At 37.3% G+C, this 10,986-nt stretch overlaps 2 long non-coding RNA genes across 2 annotated transcripts; both read left to right on the top strand.

Moving 5' to 3' along the window:
* The first annotated feature begins 1,131 nt into the window (after positions 1-1,131).
* LOC131016372 (uncharacterized) lies at positions 1,132-4,278 on the top strand. The gene is made up of 3 exons (XR_009098935.1): positions 1,132-1,529; positions 3,465-3,526; positions 4,037-4,278. It is a non-coding gene; the product is annotated as an uncharacterized LOC131016372 (long non-coding RNA).
* Positions 4,279-7,118: 2,840 nt separating this feature from the next.
* Positions 7,119-10,040, top strand: LOC131016371 (uncharacterized). Its single transcript, XR_009098934.1, has 3 exons — positions 7,119-7,520; positions 9,456-9,517; positions 10,028-10,040. It is a non-coding gene; the product is annotated as an uncharacterized LOC131016371 (long non-coding RNA).
* Positions 10,041-10,986: the final 946 nt, after the last annotated feature.

Raw genomic sequence — 10,986 nt, 5'->3', positions numbered from 1 at the left:
TTGCACAACAAACTCAGAATATAATCATGCTTATTTGATTGCAAATTGAAAGGCTAACCAGAGGACAAAGAAACAACGCTCGGCCCACCCCACACAGACACTTTGCCTTGGGCAAAGTAGGTGTGTAGAGGGGGTCGAAAAACAGACTCAAAACGAAACTAAAAAGAAACAAAGACCTAGGGAGGGTTATGCCCAGAACAGAGTTCAGGTGGGCACCTGAATCTAGTGCTCGGAAAGTAGGCAAAGAGTGCTTTTCTGATCTCCATCATCATGGCTTCTGTTATGCCCATACTGTAACACCCCGTACTTTTCCTTATGTTGTGATATAGTGTCTTAGCACTATTGAGAGTACTGAGATGTCGAGATGCGAGACTACTTTTTTTGACCAGATAAGACATTATGTCTTTTAAATAGTGATACGAGTGAATAAACCGATGATGGAGTTAGAGTGATGAGATTCGAGAAATGAGCTGAGATAGAGATGCTGATTGAATTGAGTTAAGATTTTATTTTATTTCCGACTACCGGGAATAGAATTACCGGATATTGAGTTATCAGAGTTTGACTGTCCTATTAAGAAAATAGGAATAATGAGTTGGAAATAGAGCCGAGGAAGAAAGAGTGAGAACCTTGATGAAAAGAGTCGGTCCGAGAGACGTCTAGTTTGTTTGTTTTGCCGACTGCTTTGATGTGACATTATGTGAATTTACGTGACTGATTGATTATGTGATTTTCGTGATGTGTGTCACTGTGACCGAGTTATTATGATTTTTATTTGAGACTTTAGCATTTGGAATTTTGATTAAGTTTCCAAAGCAAGTATGGTTTATTTTTATCGAGAAATCGAATGATGCCGGTTTATGAAAATTTTTCTAAGCATAATTTTTTTAAAATTATTTTTCCTACGAAGAGGAATATTACAATTGAGTGAGTGCACTAATAATAGTGCTATAATTATTATTTTGGTCACATGAATAATTATACTATGGTATTCTATTAATGAGTGACTTTTCCATAGTTATTGTGATTTTTATTTGATCACCCTTCTCACACTTTATTTTAATTTCTCTACCATATGTTATATGCCTTAAATGACTAAGTATAGAGTTTGAGAGAGTAGAGATTGAGAGTATATTATGGAGAGTGTAGAGATTAGAGAGAGATTAGAGAGAGAGAGATCATCCATTAATTGCAAATATTCTCCAAGATTTGGAAATCTCCTTTAAAGATCACAAGATCAAATTCAATCTTGCAAAGCCAAACCTCTCTCTCCCTCACTACAATTTTCGGCCATCATCTCTCTCCCTCACACACATTTTCTCCCAACACACACTCATCTTCTCCATTTATCAATTCCACCATTTTCCTCCATTGATGGAAACCTTCGAAGCTTCCTAAAATATTACCAAACACTTCAAATCACTCTAATATCCTCCATAAACCTATTCTATCCACTTATAATCAAGAAAATCCTTGAAGAAGAAGCTCCAAAGTAGAGTGAGAAAGTGAGAATTTTGGTGAGAACTTGGGTAAGTGGCCATGTTTTTTTTAAATTCTTGCTTGAAGGATGTTGTGTGAGTGTATTCTTGAAAGATGAAGCAAGAAAATCACCCCTCCCTATTTTCCATAATTTTCGAAAAAAAAGGGTCTCCACCCCTTCAAAAATTTTCTTTTTCTTTTCTTGATTTGGGGTGAGAAAAATGAGAGTTATGTGATGTGTATTGATGATTGAGGTATGTTGTGAAATATGTGCCGTGAGATGTGAAATTTTGATGGGAGTTAGTTTACCCAAAAGGGGAACTTTTGAGTCAAAGAGTTAATAGATAAATTGATGATGTAAATGAGTCTATGAGATGTATATGATGATGATTGATGGAGTAATTTGAGTATATGATGTCAATTGGAGTCTTTGACGTGAGTTAGTTTACTAAAATTAGGGATATGTGTATATATGCCCTTATTTGTGAATTGATGGTTTTGATGTGAGATTAATTGGTTAAAAATGAAAGATCTATGAGTGGATTAAAGATTCATATGTGTTTATAAATTTTGAAAGAGTTTAGTTTAGTAAAAATTAGGACTTTTTGGTCTATGTGTTATTTAAGTGATTTTGCTTAAGATATATGTTTTTAAGCATGATAGTAGTGTCTTTGTATATTTGATTAAGTCTATTGTAGGCTAAATAAAATTTTGGCTTAGTTTAGTTTGTATGAGTTTTGAGTTCTTGTATGATGTGAGTTTGATGCTTGATAAAATGAGGTCTAATTGCTCTATGATCATTATGTGAACTTTTGCCATGTTTTGTTAAGAGTTTTATGTTGATACATGGATTTTCATTAAAATCTAGTTTATATGATAAAGAGAGAAGGAATATGTGAATAATGAGTTATATGATGTAAAAGATCATATTTGAGTATTTGAGTAACTTTGAGCATGAGATTGAAAAGAGAATTTGTTTGATGCGTTCGTTGAAGTGTTTTCTATGAGATTTGAGTTGATGATGAAAGAAAAGAGTCGAGATTGAGTATTATGAGTTTTATGTTGTACTTGAATGTTTTTAAGTGCTTAAAGTGAGCTTTGATGAGTTTACTTCGTTTAAATGATGAGTTGAGCATGTTTGCTTGTGTGTATGTTTCGGAGTCGTTTTTCACGACGCGCTGACTCACTGTTTTCGAGGGGTTCTTGATACCCAAACACCCTGAAAATTTTATGGTAAGTATATTTGAGAGTCTTGAGAATACCGGTAAAATTTCAAGTCATTTGGACTTCGTTTGCTATTTTTATAAAATGTAAAACTAAAACTGCTACGTTCTGCCGAATTGTTCGGTGAGTAGCCAATAGAGTCATCGTTTCCAGTAGCTTTCCTTAGCATTCTGGAACCCAAATTTTTATGGTTGAGACCTGAGTGTCTTAGCTAAGTTACCAAAAAAATTTCAGATCGTTTTGACAACGTTTACTATTTTAAAAAAATCAAACTTTTCGATTGCTAAAAACTGCCGAATATGGTAGACTGTAGTAAAACAGTCATATCTCCTAAAATACTTGGAGTTTTTGATCCTACTTTTTTTTAAATGAAACTAGACTCCAAGAGGTTTCTTTTGGTACAAGTTACGACCCCAGACGAGTTCCTTACAGAGTCTGGTGAGGTTTTAAAGTTGAGTCAGTGCAGAGTGAAGTTTGTTTTTGACTTGTCTATGTGTGTTTTTCATATGCTTAAGTGTTTATACTTGTTTATGTGCTTGATTGCTATGAGTTTGAGCCGAGTTGAGAGTTAAGTCGATAATAGGACGTGTGAATCCTTAGAACCCGAGTATACCTAGGGATTGAGTTTTAATGGGTAAATAGACGTTGAGTGAGAAGTTATAGTTGAGATGAGTTTGGATTCAGAAATTGAGTTCTGACTAAGGTTTGTTTTATCACATGAACCTTCGATGACGATGACGATGTGATGATGACATATGAAGGCCCGAGCGAGACGAAGAAGTAAGTTGCCTGATTTCTTTCCAGAATAAGCGAAGGACTTCAGGTGGGCAATATTTTGAGTATACATATATCATACGAGCTTTCGAAACTGTTTTGATGATGTTATGAATTTATCAAATGCTTTGAGATAAATGATATTTGAGAACTGTTTGACTTGCCGATTTTTGTTGATAATGACTTGTGTGTTACCCTCTACTGAGACGAATTCGGTCCTGCCACAAGCGGGATTTTGTGCACAGAGGTGACTGTGAGCCGTCTTCGGGTCGGCCGGTCACGGTACTTGAGAGGGAGGCCTACTTCTCAGTACCTTTGATAATAACGAGTTGTAGATGTGGTGCATACATGTTGAGATCTTTGACTGCAGTCGTTTCTTTATGATATCATGATTATTAAAACTGCTTACACAAGTTAATTTACGCTAAATTTATTCCTGTGTATTGCTGAGATGGGGCAAGTTTCAAACCTATAGCTCTAAGAGCACATTTCTTGTTTTTCGGCGTTTGCTCACTGAGTATTATGTACTCATGCCCTGCATGTATTTCTAAATGTGCAGGCTAAGCGAGGAGCGAGATTGGTCTGGTGCTAGTGGGGGAAACGTTTCAATCGATGTAATTATGTTTTCGTATTGCCTTCATGTTAATAGAGTCTTGAGGATTGAGATACTTTGTTTTCTTTTGAAATCAAGCAATTTACTCACGGTTATGTGTCTTCATACATGTAATCGATTCGCCTTTTGCTGCGATACTCTGCATTTTATGATTCCTTATGAAAAATGAGCTATACCCGTTTTGTTTTTGTTCGTGAAATTCCTGATAATTAAAAAGTTATAACGACGTTGACGATTTTACCCTTGGGTTCATTTATGATGATTTTCCTTAGCATGCTTTGATGCAAGCTTCCGCTTGATGTTCGACCTATTCTTCTTATCTTTTATTCTTTTAAAAATAGTCGTATCGATACTCGTACCCCACTATCACTAGTGTCGGGAATCGGGCTGCGACAGGGTGGTATCAGAGCAGGTCATCTGCTCTGAGTCTATTGCTTGACTAAGTTGAACCCTTGATTGCTCCTACTCTTTTAAAATTGAGTACTAGTCTAATTTGAATTCTTAGACTAGTTTGAGAGAGTCAGTTCGAAACGAAACCCCAGCACCCCAATCGAATTAGAGCATCCAAACGTGAAATCCACCTTTTTCCGGACGAGGGCAAGAAGGAAAGAGAAAATGGGACGACCGAAGTCAAGGCCCTAAGAAGCCGTGGCAGAGTCAGAATGTGCCACCGCCATATCAGAACTGAGACAAATGGCCTTATGTTGGCCCAGCTGCCCCAGCAGCAGTCTTTCAAGGACCGCGAGGGATATCGCCTTGCCCGAAGAGCAATAAACTACGTTTGGGAGGGTGTAAAATGGGACAATATACTTGCTACACCTGCGAAAGGGTTGGACACTACTCGAACCAGTGTCCGAATCGGCAGCAAAGTGGAAGCGGAGAACGACCGAGTCAGTTTTGGCCGCAACTCGAAAGCAATGGAGGGAACTCTACCGCTACCTCTACCACAGCGACAACAGCCAGCCTATCGACCACGTCAGTCAAGAAGGCAACCACCAGCCCCGTAGATGAATTAATCCCATCACCAGATACTGTTCGCGCTTGAGCAGAAAGCACCGGACAAGAATCGAGGAAATTTGACAGGTATAGGCGAGATGAAAGGTGTGCCCAGAGTATTTTTGTTCGATACTGAACGTAGAGCCTGCTCCACAACCTCTAAAGAGTAACCACACCCATAGGCAGAACTACTACGGTTTCGCACGTGTGCCCTAACTTAGAATTTAAGTTAGAATCGATTAAGCTCGAGGCAAGAGACCTGAGATTGATGCCTATGTGACACTTGGATATAATTTTGGAATGGACTGGTTACAGGAAAACCATGCGAAGATACAATGCAAGGAGAGACGGATATCTTTTCAGCCACTTGGCCAAGAACCTACTTCCTTCATTAGCATTAAGAGAAAATGAAAGAAGACGCCGATCATATCGGTACTACAAGCAAGGAAACTCTTGCGAAGAAAAGATACAACAGCGCACGTTGTATATTTGAACCAGAGAGACGAATCCAAGGCGAACGTTGATGACGTACCCGTCGTGCGAGAGTACAAAGATGTTTTCCTGAAACTTTACCAGGATTACCACCAGATTGACAACTTGAGTTTACGATTGACCTTGAACCCGGTACCGCACCGACGTCGAAAGTGCCGTATAGAATGGCCCATGTAGAGTTGCAAGAGTTAAAGCTGCAACTCCAAGAACTTCTAGAGATGGGTAGATTCTTTTGACGTTGGAGACAACGTTTTCTGTAAGTTCTCCCTATCTTGGGGAGTGTATCGTTTTCGAATAAAGGAAAGTTCAAACCGAGATATATAGGACCTTATGATATATTAGAGAAGGTAGGCCCTGTAGCCTATAAACTAGCGTTGCCTCCGAGCTTCGCGAACGTCTATGACGTTTTCCATGTTTCTCAATTGAGAAAGTACATGTTTGATCCAAAACACGTCATCCATCAAGAAGAAGTATCCCTGGAATCAGATTTGAGCTATGAAGAGAGACCTGATGCTATTTTGGACCGGAAGATCCAACAATTGAGGAACAAGTCGATTCCTTTGGTGAAAATCCAATGGAGACATCACGGTCAAGAAGAATCAACATAGGAACTTGACGAGAAGATGAAAGAGAAGTATCCAGAGCTTTTTCCCGAAGATGAATAACTCAAATTTCGGGACGAAATTTTTTTTAAGGGGGGTAGGATGTAACACCCCGTACTTTTCCTTATGTTGTGATATAGTGTCTTAGCACTATTGAGAGTACTGAGATGTCGAGATGCGAGACTACTTTTTTTGACCAGATAAGACATTATGTCTTTTAAATAGTGATACGAGTGAATAAACCGATGATGGAGTTAGAGTGATGAGATTCGAGAAATGAGCTGAGATAGAGATGCTGATTGAATTGAGTTAAGATTTTATTTTATTTCCGACTACCGGGAATAGAATTACCGGATATTGAGTTATCAGAGTTTGACTGTCCTATTAAGAAAATAGGAATAATGAGTTGGAAATAGAGCCGAGGAAGAAAGAGTGAGAACCTTGATGAAAAGAGTCGGTCCGAGAGACGTCTAGTTTGTTTGTTTTGCCGACTGCTTTGATGTGACATTATGTGAATTTACGTGACTGATTGATTATGTGATTTTCGTGATGTGTGTCACTGTGACCGAGTTATTATGATTTTTATTTGAGACTTTAGCATTTGGAATTTTGATTAAGTTTCCAAAGCAAGTATGGTTTATTTTTATCGAGAAATCGAATGATGCCGGTTTATGAAAATTTTTCTAAGCATAATTTTTTTAAAATTATTTTTCCTACGAAGAGGAATATTACAATTGAGTGAGTGCACTAATAATAGTGCTATAATTATTATTTTGGTCACATGAATAATTATACTATGGTATTCTATTAATGAGTGACTTTTCCATAGTTATTGTGATTTTTATTTGATCACCCTTCTCACACTTTATTTTAATTTCTCTACCATATGTTATATGCCTTAAATGACTAAGTATAGAGTTTGAGAGAGTAGAGATTGAGAGTATATTATGGAGAGTGTAGAGATTAGAGAGAGATTAGAGAGAGAGAGATCATCCATTAATTGCAAATATTCTCCAAGATTTGGAAATCTCCTTTAAAGATCACAAGATCAAATTCAATCTTGCAAAGCCAAACCTCTCTCTCCCTCACTACAATTTTCGGCCATCATCTCTCTCCCTCACACACATTTTCTCCCAACACACACTCATCTTCTCCATTTATCAATTCCACCATTTTCCTCCATTGATGGAAACCTTCGAAGCTTCCTAAAATATTACCAAACACTTCAAATCACTCTAATATCCTCCATAAACCTATTCTATCCACTTATAATCAAGAAAATCCTTGAAGAAGAAGCTCCAAAGTAGAGTGAGAAAGTGAGAATTTTGGTGAGAACTTGGGTAAGTGGCCATGTTTTTTTTAAATTCTTGCTTGAAGGATGTTGTGTGAGTGTATTCTTGAAAGATGAAGCAAGAAAATCACCCCTCCCTATTTTCCATAATTTTCGAAAAAAAAGGGTCTCCACCCCTTCAAAAATTTTCTTTTTCTTTTCTTGATTTGGGGTGAGAAAAATGAGAGTTATGTGATGTGTATTGATGATTGAGGTATGTTGTGAAATATGTGCCGTGAGATGTGAAATTTTGATGGGAGTTAGTTTACCCAAAAGGGGAACTTTTGAGTCAAAGAGTTAATAGATAAATTGATGATGTAAATGAGTCTATGAGATGTATATGATGATGATTGATGGAGTAATTTGAGTATATGATGTCAATTGGAGTCTTTGACGTGAGTTAGTTTACTAAAATTAGGGATATGTGTATATATGCCCTTATTTGTGAATTGATGGTTTTGATGTGAGATTAATTGGTTAAAAATGAAAGATCTATGAGTGGATTAAAGATTCATATGTGTTTATAAATTTTGAAAGAGTTTAGTTTAGTAAAAATTAGGACTTTTTGGTCTATGTGTTATTTAAGTGATTTTGCTTAAGATATATGTTTTTAAGCATGATAGTAGTGTCTTTGTATATTTGATTAAGTCTATTGTAGGCTAAATAAAATTTTGGCTTAGTTTAGTTTGTATGAGTTTTGAGTTCTTGTATGATGTGAGTTTGATGCTTGATAAAATGAGGTATAATTGCTCTATGATCATTATGTGAACTTTTGCCATGTTTTGTTAAGAGTTTTATGTTGATACATGGATTTTCATTAAAATCTAGTTTATATGATAAAGAGAGAAGGAATATGTGAATAATGAGTTATATGATGTAAAAGATCATATTTGAGTATTTGAGTAACTTTGAGCATGAGATTGAAAAGAGAATTTGTTTGATGCGTTCGTTGAAGTGTTTTCTATGAGATTTGAGTTGATGATGAAAGAAAAGAGTCGAGATTGAGTATTATGAGTTTTATGTTGTACTTGAATGTTTTTAAGTGCTTAAAGTGAGCTTTGATGAGTTTACTTCGTTTAAATGATGAGTTGAGCATGTTTGCTTGTGTGTATGTTTCGGAGTCGTTTTTCACGACGCGCTGACTCACTGTTTTCGAGGGGTTCTTGATACCCAAACACCCTGAAAATTTTATGGTAAGTATATTTGAGAGTCTTGAGAATACCGGTAAAATTTCAAGTCATTTGGACTTCGTTTGCTATTTTTATAAAATGTAAAACTAAAACTGCTACGTTCTGCCGAATTGTTCGGTGAGTAGCCAATAGAGTCATCGTTTCCAGTAGCTTTCCTTAGCATTCTGGAACCCAAATTTTTATGGTTGAGACCTGAGTGTCTTAGCTAAGTTACCAAAAAAATTTCAGATCGTTTTGACAACGTTTACTATTTTAAAAAAATCAAACTTTTCGATTGCTAAAAACTGCCGAATATGGTAGACTGTAGTAAAACAGTCATATCTCCTAAAATACTTGGAGTTTTTGATCCTACTTTTTTTTAAATGAAACTAGACTCCAAGAGGTTTCTTTTGGTACAAGTTACGACCCCAGACGAGTTCCTTACAGAGTCTGGTGAGGTTTTAAAGTTGAGTCAGTGCAGAGTGAAGTTTGTTTTTGACTTGTCTATGTGTGTTTTTCATATGCTTAAGTGTTTATACTTGTTTATGTGCTTGATTGCTATGAGTTTGAGCCGAGTTGAGAGTTAAGTCGATAATAGGACGTGTGAATCCTTAGAACCCGAGTATACCTAGGGATTGAGTTTTAATGGGTAAATAGACGTTGAGTGAGAAGTTATAGTTGAGATGAGTTTGGATTCAGAAATTGAGTTCTGACTAAGGTTTGTTTTATCACATGAACCTTCGATGACGATGACGATGTGATGATGACATATGAAGGCCCGAGCGAGACGAAGAAGTAAGTTGCCTGATTTCTTTCCAGAATAAGCGAAGGACTTCAGGTGGGCAATATTTTGAGTATACATATATCATACGAGCTTTCGAAACTGTTTTGATGATGTTATGAATTTATCAAATGCTTTGAGATAAATGATATTTGAGAACTGTTTGACTTGCCGATTTTTGTTGATAATGACTTGTGTGTTACCCTCTACTGAGACGAATTCGGTCCTGCCACAAGCGGGATTTTGTGCACAGAGGTGACTGTGAGCCGTCTTCGGGTCGGCCGGTCACGGTACTTGAGAGGGAGGCCTACTTCTCAGTACCTTTGATAATAACGAGTTGTAGATGTGGTGCATACATGTTGAGATCTTTGACTGCAGTCGTTTCTTTATGATATCATGATTATTAAAACTGCTTACACAGGTTAATTTACGCTAAATTTATTCCTGTGTATTGCTGAGATGGGGCAAGTTTCAAACCTATAGCTCTAAGAGCACATTTCTTGTTTTTCGGCGTTTGCTCACTGAGTATTATGTACTCATGCCCTGCATGTATTTCTAAATGTGCAGGCTAAGCGAGGAGTGAGATTGGTCTGGTGCTAGTGGGGGAAACGTTTCAATCGATGTAATTATGTTTTCGTATTGCCTTCATGTTAATAGAGTCTTGAGGATTGAGATACTTTGTTTTCTTTTGAAATCAAGCAATTTACTCACGGTTATGTGTCTTCATACATGTAATCGATTCGCCTTTTGCTGCGATACTCTGCATTTTATGATTCCTTATGAAAAATGAGCTATACCCGTTTTGTTTTTGTTCGTGAAATTCCTGATAATTAAAAAGTTATAACGACGTTGACGATTTTACCCTTGGGTTCATTTATGATGATTTTCCTTAGCATGCTTTGATGCAAGCTTCCGCTTGATGTTCGACCTATTCTTCTTATCTTTTATTCTTTTAAAAATAGTCGTATCGATACTCGTACCCCACTATCACTAGTGTCGGGAATCGGGCTGCGACACATACGGGCGTCATTACTTGCACTCACATGGGTAGGGTTCTTTGACTTCTCCTTGTTCTTACTTGCTGGGGTAGATGGCTGAAAGCTTGCTGTGGGCGTAACCTCTCTTCAGGGGTGGTGAATCTAACTCTCTTGCCCTTAATACGTACGTCCTTCAGGAGAACCATGCTGAAACACAAACAAAACACATAAATAACAGGTATTCCTCCCCACTCACACACTTTGCCTTAGGCAAAGGGTGTTAGAAGGAGGAATACCAACAACAAACGAAAACAAAAAGGGTGACCCTCCCCACACACACACTTTGCTTTGGGCAAAGTGGGTGTTTAGAGGAGGTCAACCAAAACAGACACTACGAAAATAAAAACAAAAACAAGAAAGAAGATAGAGACGAAACAGACTCAAAACAAAACAAAACCATAGGAGGGTTATGCCCAAGAGGGGGTTTCAAGGGTCTCTCCATTACCACATCTTTCACGGTTGGATTGAGCTTTGGTTCATGAACTGGAA

The sequence above is a fragment of the Salvia miltiorrhiza genome, chromosome 3, assembly GCF_028751815.1.
Source record: "Salvia miltiorrhiza cultivar Shanhuang (shh) chromosome 3, IMPLAD_Smil_shh, whole genome shotgun sequence".
NCBI lineage: Eukaryota > Viridiplantae > Streptophyta > Magnoliopsida > Lamiales > Lamiaceae > Salvia > Salvia miltiorrhiza.
Note: the sequence above shows the minus strand (reverse complement) of the source record. Positions and strands in the feature narration are given on the sequence as shown.